Genomic DNA, 9,105 nt, shown 5'->3' on the forward strand with positions numbered 1-9,105 from the left:
GGTCTGGGGTGACAACTCAGCGGGGAAAGGGCTCGCCGTATAAGCATGAGGATGCCGAGTTCGGATCCAGAGCATCCTCGTAAAGGGCTGGACAAGACGCATGTTTATAAACGCAGGGTTAGAAACAAGAGGATCCCTAGGGCTTCGTGGCCCGCTAGTCTCTCTGAACTGGGCGATAAGACGCCCTCTCTCAATAAGAAGCACTAAGGAGGGCTTTGGAAGATGGCCCAGCAGGTAAAGGGGCTTGCGGGGGAGGGGGGCCTGGCCACACCGGAAGTCAAGTCTTAATGTAAAAGTCTGGATGTGGGGGCATGTATCTGTAATCCCAGCATTCCTGGTGTGGCAGGTGAATCAGGCCAAGCTTGTGGATCACCTGGGGTACAGTGAAGCAAAAAAAAGAGTCCCTCACACCCAGACAGTGGTGCACACCTTTATCCCAGCACTTACGAGGCAGAGGCAGAGGGTTTGAGGACAGCCAGGGCTACACAGAGAAACCCTGTCTCAAATAAATAAATAAATAAATAAATAAATAAATAAGACGCTGCTTCAACAAGGTAGAAGAGGAGAACCATTCACAAAGGTTGTCCTCTGGTCTCTATTCAAGTACACCTACATTTATACTCAGCACAAAAAGTAACTTAATTTTGTATATAGCCCTAGCTGTCCTGAAACTCTAGATCAGGCTGGCTTCAAACTCACAGAGATCTGCCTGATTCTGCCTCCTAGGTGTTGGGATTAAAGGTATGTGCCACCACCAGGCCAAAAAGAATATTTTTTAAGGTGGTGGGCAGGTAAGATGGCTCAGCAGATCAAGGAGCTTTGCCTCCAAGGTGGATCACTTGTATGCTGAGAACCCACAAAGCAGGAGAAAGTGACTCTTACAGGTTGTGCCCTGACATTCATATTTGTGCTGTGGCACAGACATACACATGCTAATTAATTAGTTAGTTAATTAATTCATGTACAAAATATGTTAAGGCAGACAGACATGTTTTAAATATGTTAAATATGCCAGAGGAAGACATCTGACATTGAGCTCTGGTCTTCACACAGAAGCACACATGTATATATGAACATGCACATACACAAATACCACACACATATACACAAAGTATCAAAATAAAAACATAATTAGGTTGGAATGGAGGATGGGTCTGAAAAGAGTTGGGAGAGCATCGTGGAGTAAATACAATAAAAATACATTCTATGCATGTATGAAATTATCAATAAACTAATAAAGGTGCCTTTTTTTTTTTTTTTAATTTAAAGATAGGGTCTAACTATACAGTCCTGGGTAGCCAGAAACTCATGTGTTAACCAGTCTGGTCTGGAACTTACAGAGATCCTCCTGACTCTGCCTCCCAAGTGCAGGAATTAAAGACATGAGCCACAATGCCTGACCAATATATTATTTATAATATATAATTATATGTATATACATATATATCATTTTAATTCTAGGGCTGGAGAGGCGGCTCAGAGTAAAAGGGTGAGTTTACATACACAAGTTTGCTACAGCATTATAAGGCCCAAACAACGGTAATTCCAGCCTCAAGGGACCCAGTGCCTCCTCCAGGGACCTTGAGCACACAGGTGAGCACAGTCTGGGACACACAGGCACTCGTGCAGACACATAACATACAAATAAATAAAAACAAAAACAATCTTAGGCTGGTGAAACGTCACTAAGCTTGACAACCTAATTTTAATCCCCAGGACCAACCCTCACATGCAGGCCTTGAAGAATACATATTCGGAGGGCGTACACACACACATATACACACACACACACACACACACACACACACACACACACACGCACGCAAATCAATTATATTAATAAATTTCTTAAAGATTTATTTATTTCTTTTCTGTATGTGAGTACACTGTAGTTGTCTTCAGACACACCAGAAGAGGGCGTCAGATCCCATTACAGATGGCTGTGAGCCAAGGCTGGCCCTGAAGTCCTGCCTCCATCTCTGAGCCGCCACACCTGACTCTTCCTTATGCATTCTGCACACTGTTGGCTACGTAGCATGTATCACTAGCTGTTCTTGTCATATTTAAGACTGGGGGGCACTGGGGGGGAGTGCACAAGGTGGTGTGGTGCAGTCCCAGTGGAAGTTCAGGGTCATAGGGAGCTCAGGGCTAGACCTGGAGATATGAAACTATGTTTAAAAACAAAAGCAAAAAGTGCCCCGCAGCGTTGGTACACTCCTTTAAGCTCAGCACTAGGGAGGCAGAGGGTGGTGAGTTTGAGGTCAGCCTGGTCTACAGAGTGAGATTCAGGACAGCTAGGGCTACACACACAGAAACCCTGTCTCAGAAGAAGGAAAAAAAAAAAAAAAAAAAAACAGGGAGGCTAGAGAAATGGCTCAGCAGTTAAAAGTAATGGCTGCTTGTGCAGGAACTGGGGGTCAGTTCCCTACACCCACACCAAAGCCCTCTGCCCTCCTCTGCCCTCCCAGGCACTGCATGCTTACATAAGCAAAACACTCATACACACAACAAAATAAAATCAGAGGAAGGGGTGTGGGGGCTAAGGGTGTGTGGCCTAGCTGTTAAGAGCACTTCCATGCTCCCAGAAGACCGGCATTCAGTTCCCAGCATGTACACGTCAGGTGACTCACAAGTGTCTGGGACTCCAGCTTCAGGAAATCTGACCCACTCTTGCGCATGAAATTAAAAATAACAACAAAGAACAAGAGTTTTTGTCCACAAACTTCATTTAAGGAGAGACCTCAGGACACTATTCAACAAACAGCAAGAATCTGACTTCGAGTTCTAGCGATCCCGCCTCTGTCTCCTCAGCATTAAGGGAAAGGCATTTACTACTATACCCTGGGACAGTGGCTCTCAACCTTCCTACTGCTTTGACCCTTTAACACGATTCCTCATGTCATGGTGACCCTCAACCATAAATTATTTCCCTGTTGCTACTTCACAACTATAATTTTGCTACTGTCATGAATCATAATGTAAATATCTGTGTTTTCCCATGGTTTTAGGTGACCCACAAAGGGATGGAAACACAGGTTGAGAACCATTGCCCCGGGGACTTGGTTTTTTATTAAGTTTATTGACTTTTTTTTTTTTTTTTACTATGTATAAGTACACTGTGTAGCTGTCTTCAGACACACCAGAAGAAGGCATCAGGTCTCATTACAGATGGTTGTGAGCCACCATGTAGTTGCTGGGAATTGAACTCAGGACCTCTAGAAGAGCAGTCATTGCTCTTAACCACTGAGCCATCTCTCCAGCCCAGGGGCTTGTTTAATATACCAGATTGTTGTGGGACTCACTCAGCAGCCCAGGCTAGCCCTGAACTTCAGGCCCTTGCTTTGCAGGAGCATGCCTTTGTTAGTTTTTGACTAACAAAGTGTCTTAGTCTACGTAGGCTGACCTCAACCTCCCAAATGCTAGGATTACAGGAGTGAGCCACCAAGCCCCAAGGCACACTTTACTTAGAAGAGAAATAAAGATCTAGAAACATAGCAAATGGAAAGCGAGCCGTGAATGGGAGACGGAATGGTGTCTGGGAGAGCGTTTAGTGCTAGGTGAAGGCCAAAGTTCCAGGTCTAGAGAACCCCCAGGTCAGCCCGGGGACTAGGAAGGGATCGAAGGGGCCTAAAAGGTGAGAGAACAGTAGGATGCTGAGCACAGTTGGGAAGTAGTGCTGGCCGGAGAGGTCTGCCATTCCTGTTAGAGGGAAGAGCAGCAGGCAGCAGGACAAAGAGGGGGCACCAGTCTCCTGGCCTCTAGCTCCCCCTGAAGTGTAGGAGGTGAGGTTATCTACTCAGACGGGCTGGATGACAGGAGAAGAGGGGACAAATGGAGTTAACTATAACAATGAGGAAGAATTTCATCATGGCTCCCTTAGGTTGAAAATGAAAGACTCGGCTGGGTTTCCCTCCAGCAGCACTCAAAGTCACAGTCAAAGATGCCTGAGGACCAGAGTGACTTTAATGCCTGTTTTGTTTGTTTGTTGAGATAAGGTCTCACTATGATGGCCAGGTTGAAATGACCTTGAACTCACCATGTCATGGATTTCAGGCCTACACCATCCCACCCAGCTTGGCATTTTGTTTTCAAAAAAATTATACTGTAAGAGGCTGAAGATATGGCCCAGTGAATAACACCTACTTGCAATACAAATGTGAGGACCAAGAGTTCAGATCCCCAAACAGCGCTTATGTAAGAATCAAGCTGGGGCTGGAGAGATGGCTCAGTGGTTAAGAGCACTGACTGCTCTTCCAGAGGTCTTGAGTTCAATTCCCAGCAACCACATGGTGGCTCACAACCATCTCTAATGGGATCTGATGCCCTCTTCTGGTGTGTCTGAGGACAGTGACAGTGTACTCACATACATAAAATAAATATTTAAAAAAAGAGTCAAGCTGGTGCAGCTGGCCTGAAATCTCATCACTCCAGTGTAAGCTAGCTAGACTAAACAAATCTGCATACTCCTGGTTCAGAAAGAGACCTTGCCTCAAAATATAAGGTGGAGCTGGGTATGATGGCATATGCCTTTAGTGACGGAACTCAGGAGGCAGATGAATGTGCATCTTTGTGAGTTCAAGGCCAGTCTAGACTACAGAGTGAGTTTCAAGCCAACCATTTTTCTTATGTTCTCAATTCTTCTTGAGTATATCGGAATAGAGAAAATACCTTTAAATTAGCGTTGGCTAGTCCACATTAGCCTCGGTACTAGATGGGTGAAGGAGTTTAAATGAGTAAAAATTAAATTTTCAAGAAAATAACCCTCAAAACTAGATTGTTACCTGATAAATTTGTTTTGAGACAAGGTCTCACTCTAGTGTTAACTGGCCTGGAACTTGATATTTAGACCAGGCTAGCCTCAGGCTTATAGAGTTCTACCGGCCCTTTCCTCTTGAGTGCTGGGATGAAAAGTATATGAAACCACACTAAGTAAGCTAATGAATTATTAAAATAAATTATTAAAAAAATAATTGCAGTGTTTTGTTGTTTGTTTTACTGTACTGGGAATTAAGCCCAGGGCCATGACCAGGCACAGTGGCATGTGCATATAATCCTAGCACCTGACAGAAACAGAGGGCTCAGGGACAGCCTGAGCTACATATCAAATCTGAGGCCAGTTTGGGCTTCACAGAAAGACCCAGTCTGCATACACCTGTAATTTGAACACTGAGGAAGCTGATGGGGGCAGATGGGGAGTTTCATGCTGACCTGAGCTACACAGTGAGTTCATACCTAGCCTGTACATTTTATTAAGACCATGTCTCCAAAAACAGATTCTGAAGTAGCCAGAGTTGGGGCCTAAGGTCACAGGATACGTGAGCCTGCTTCTAGGCCCAGCCTGTAAGCCTAAGCAATGTGATGACTCCACATACCCACACTCAGCCCCACCCTAGAGTTTCCTCTAAGGCCTGGAGGCCAGTGAAGTCTGTGCAGGCCAGACAGGGCTTCTGGGTCTCTGCCCTTAATTCATTTGCTGTCTTAGTCCATTTTCTGTCCCTGCAATGCAATATTTAGGATCAGATAAATTATAGAGATGAGAGAATCACTTGGCTCAGTTTTAGAGATTGGGAAGTGCCTGAGCATGAGGCCAACATCTGCTTGGCATCTGGTGAGGGCCATCTTGCCGAACCAACACGGTGGAAAGCATCACATGACACTGTGAGAAAGAGCAAACATCCTAGCTCAGTCACCACGTACAAACCCACTGACAGCTGAACAGTGGTGGCACATGCTTTTAATCCCAGGACAGCCAAGGCTATGCAGAGAAACCCTGTCACACACACACACACACACACACACACACACACACACATGAGCACACACACACACACACACACACACACACACACACACATGAGCACACACATCATGTGGATCGAGCTACCACTGCTGATTCCTGTAAACTAAACTACTAATTTCTTGACAACACAGATTGGATTTGCTCCAAAGAATAATTTCTAAACAGGTCCACTTCCCCCCATATCTTAATAACCTTTTCTCCCCACTACCTCTGGTAGGTGGTGCCTAAAAGAGAGGTTAAAACATTTAAAAACCATATTTTTTTTAAAAAGCTATAAAAAATGTAAAACAAAATTGTCTTTGAACAGGTGAGTGGAACATCAAGCAGGAGGCTGGATAAAGAGTGGGAGAGAGAGGCGAGGTACAGCAACAACAGGGGGTCTGTTCTTCTCTGTCCCCAGGAAGCCGGCAACTGGAGAGAAGATGGTTTGCATCTCGAGTGGTCAAGGGTTGGACAGCCAGAATCTGTTCCCATGGAGATTGTCTTTCATAACAGATTTCTTCTGGGGAAGAGTAGAATTTGTGGTTTTTCTTTTTCTTTTTCAAAACTCCACTTCAACAAGATGTGAGGAAAAGAAGAGGCTACAGGAGCCCCTCTGATTCCAGATATGATGATGAAAGAGGGCCACCAGGAAACCCTCCAGGAAGAAGGGGTCAATCAGTCACCTTCATGGCCCCAGTCCTCCTCCAATGGCTGGTGGATGAGGAAGGTAAATGTCTGCTCTGAGAAGCAGACTAGACATACACACAAATAGAAGGAAGCCATCAAGAGGTGGAGAGCGGCTCATGCAGGGAAGGTGTTGTGTGCCCAAACAAGGATGGCTCTGTGTCCTCACAGATGAATGAGGTCATGCTGGGAACTCCCTCTGCAGGATCTGGCCTGACTGACATGCAGTTCTATAAAGGTGCATGTTTGTCTCCTTATCTTCTTTGTATAGTTTACTAAAATATTAACGTAGATTTAAGATGTAAATGTTTTTCAGTTGTAAAACTTGGTTCTTCATCTTTATATGATTATATCCAAAATCTTTGATCTGGAAGAAATAAAGGCCATGTATAAAGGAAACCAAAAAAGAGTGTGGTAAGAGGCCTGGTTAGGCCCCTGACATCGCAGGCTTTAAAATAGCCATCTTTTTCATGGATATCTCTGAAGTCTATGAGTATTCATGGCTTCTGTGCCCCAGTAACCAAACAACCAGCCGGAGACAAAGTGCTCAGATCTTGGCTCTATGGGGGACGTTTCAGATCCAAACTATAACAGCACCTCCCTTTAAACTACAGACACTGAAATCCAAACACCTGCTTGACTGAGCCGTCCAACAGCTATCCTCAGTGTACCTGTCTAAAACTGAACTTATATAACTCCCCATCTCTCTCCACAAAACACAATATACCAAAAATCACAACTCTAAACAAATAAACGCAACAGTAATTCCACAATAACCAAATTGATTCTGGTTTTGGTTTAATTTTGTTTGTTGAAGACAGGATTTCTCTATGAGTCCTTGCTGTCCTGGAACTTACTCTGATTCTTCTTTTTTCTTTTTTTTTAAAATTTTTTTAAGATTTTTAAATTTTATTTTTATTTAATTGTTTTTTTTTTTTTTTTTCAAGACTGGGTTTCTCTGTGTAGCCTTGGCAGTGTAGACTGGCCTTGAACTCAGAGATCCTCCTGCCTCTGGCTCCCAAGTGCTGAAATTAAAAGCCTGGGCCATCACCACTCTGCAAAATTTTATTTTTAATTGTGTGTGTGTGTTTGCACGCATGTGCATGCATGAGTACAGATGCCTATAGGGGCTAGAAGGGGGCACTGAATCCTGGTGTTAGAGTCTGGGTGAGTTTAAGCCACCCAACATGGTTACTAGAAACCAAACTTGGGTCCTCAACAAGAACATTGTGTGCTCTTATCTCCTGAGCCATCACTGAAGGAAGGCTCCCCCGTTACCTAAACTGACTCCTTTAAGAGTATAGTATAAAATATATTAAATCAGGGTCTTGTGTAGCCCAGGCTAGCTACAAAATTACTATATAACAGAAGGAGGTTAGCCTTGAACTTCTCATCTGAATTTGCCTCCATTTCCCAAGAGCTGAGATCATAGGCCTGTACTAGACACCATGACACCAGCTGCTGCAAATCCTTTCCTGGCCCCTGGCTACCAAAGGCCTCATCTCTCTCTGCTCAGATCCTTTTCTCCTGCTCTGGTCCACTTCACTCCTGTCACACTGATCTCTTCCGTCTGTTCAATTCCTGCCACAGGGCCTTTTCCTTGTCGAGAAGGCACTTTCTGGGATTTTAAAAGCGTTACTCTTACACTTCCTGTCTTCATTCCAATGTCACTTTATCAAACAGCCTTCTCAACTATTGTGCACACTGAGTAAGTCCAATCACCATCCCGCAGTCCCCACAGTAACTAAGACTCTGTCTTATCCGAGTCAATACTCTTGAAGCAATTACTGGCACGTAGCTGATGTTCGTTAGATAGCTGCTAAAGGGATGAATGCAACAATGTGGCTTCTGTAGCAAAGTCATCGCATCACCAGAAAATAAATGGCCTAAGAAAAGAAGAGGTCACTGTGTAAAACTTCTGAACATAATTTCATGACAAACACACACACAATGTACATCGAAAGGAAATGATGAAGTATGCTACACGGTGGAACAGTACACAGCTATTTAAAACACTAATTCTGAGGCTGGAGTGGGGCTGGGTGAGAGAGGAGCTGGAAGGTCTAGGCTCAAGTGCAAGCACACGTAAACCGCATGCAATGGCTTCACCCCTGCAATCCTGGCACTGAGGGAAGGCGGGAGGATCAGAAGACATTTGAAGTCATTTGTCTGTTCAGAGTTTGAGGCCATCAGGGGATGAGACTCAGTCTTAAAATAAATAAGTAGCTAGAGATGGTGCCACAAGCCTTTGGTTCCAGCACTAGGGAGGCAGAAGCCGGTGGATCTCTGCAAATGTGAAGCCAGGGAGATTTTGTTTCAAAAACAAGTAAACCAACCCAGTGATTACAGAGACAGAGAAAATGGAGACTGTGATGGCGGCTCAGTGGGTAGGGTGCTTACTGTGCAGACGTGAGGATTCCAGTTCAGATCCCCAGGGACTCACAGAAAAAGCTGGGTATGGGAACAGGCTTGTAACCCCAGGACTAGGGGAGCTCAGAGAGGGGTAGGTGCTGGGGACTCCCTGGCCAGCCAGTCTAGCCAAAACTGCAAGCTCCAGATCCAGTAAGAGACTTTGTCTTTAAATAAATAAATAAATAAATAAATAAATAAACAAATAAACAAATTTTAAAAAGGTAGAG

General features: G+C 44.4%; 1 pseudogene across 1 annotated transcript; it reads left to right on the forward strand.

Annotated features, from left to right (window-relative positions):
• Nucleotides 1–6,222: 6,222 nt before the first annotated feature.
• On the forward strand, nt 6,223–6,504 carry LOC308416727 (selenoprotein K-like; annotated as a pseudogene). The gene has a single exon. The product of its transcript is annotated as a selenoprotein K-like (transcript).
• The last annotated feature ends 2,601 nt before the right edge of the window (nt 6,505–9,105 follow it).

Source organism: Micromys minutus, assembly GCF_963924665.1.
Source record: "Micromys minutus genome assembly, chromosome: 2".
NCBI classification, from domain to species: Eukaryota; Metazoa; Chordata; class Mammalia; order Rodentia; family Muridae; genus Micromys; species Micromys minutus.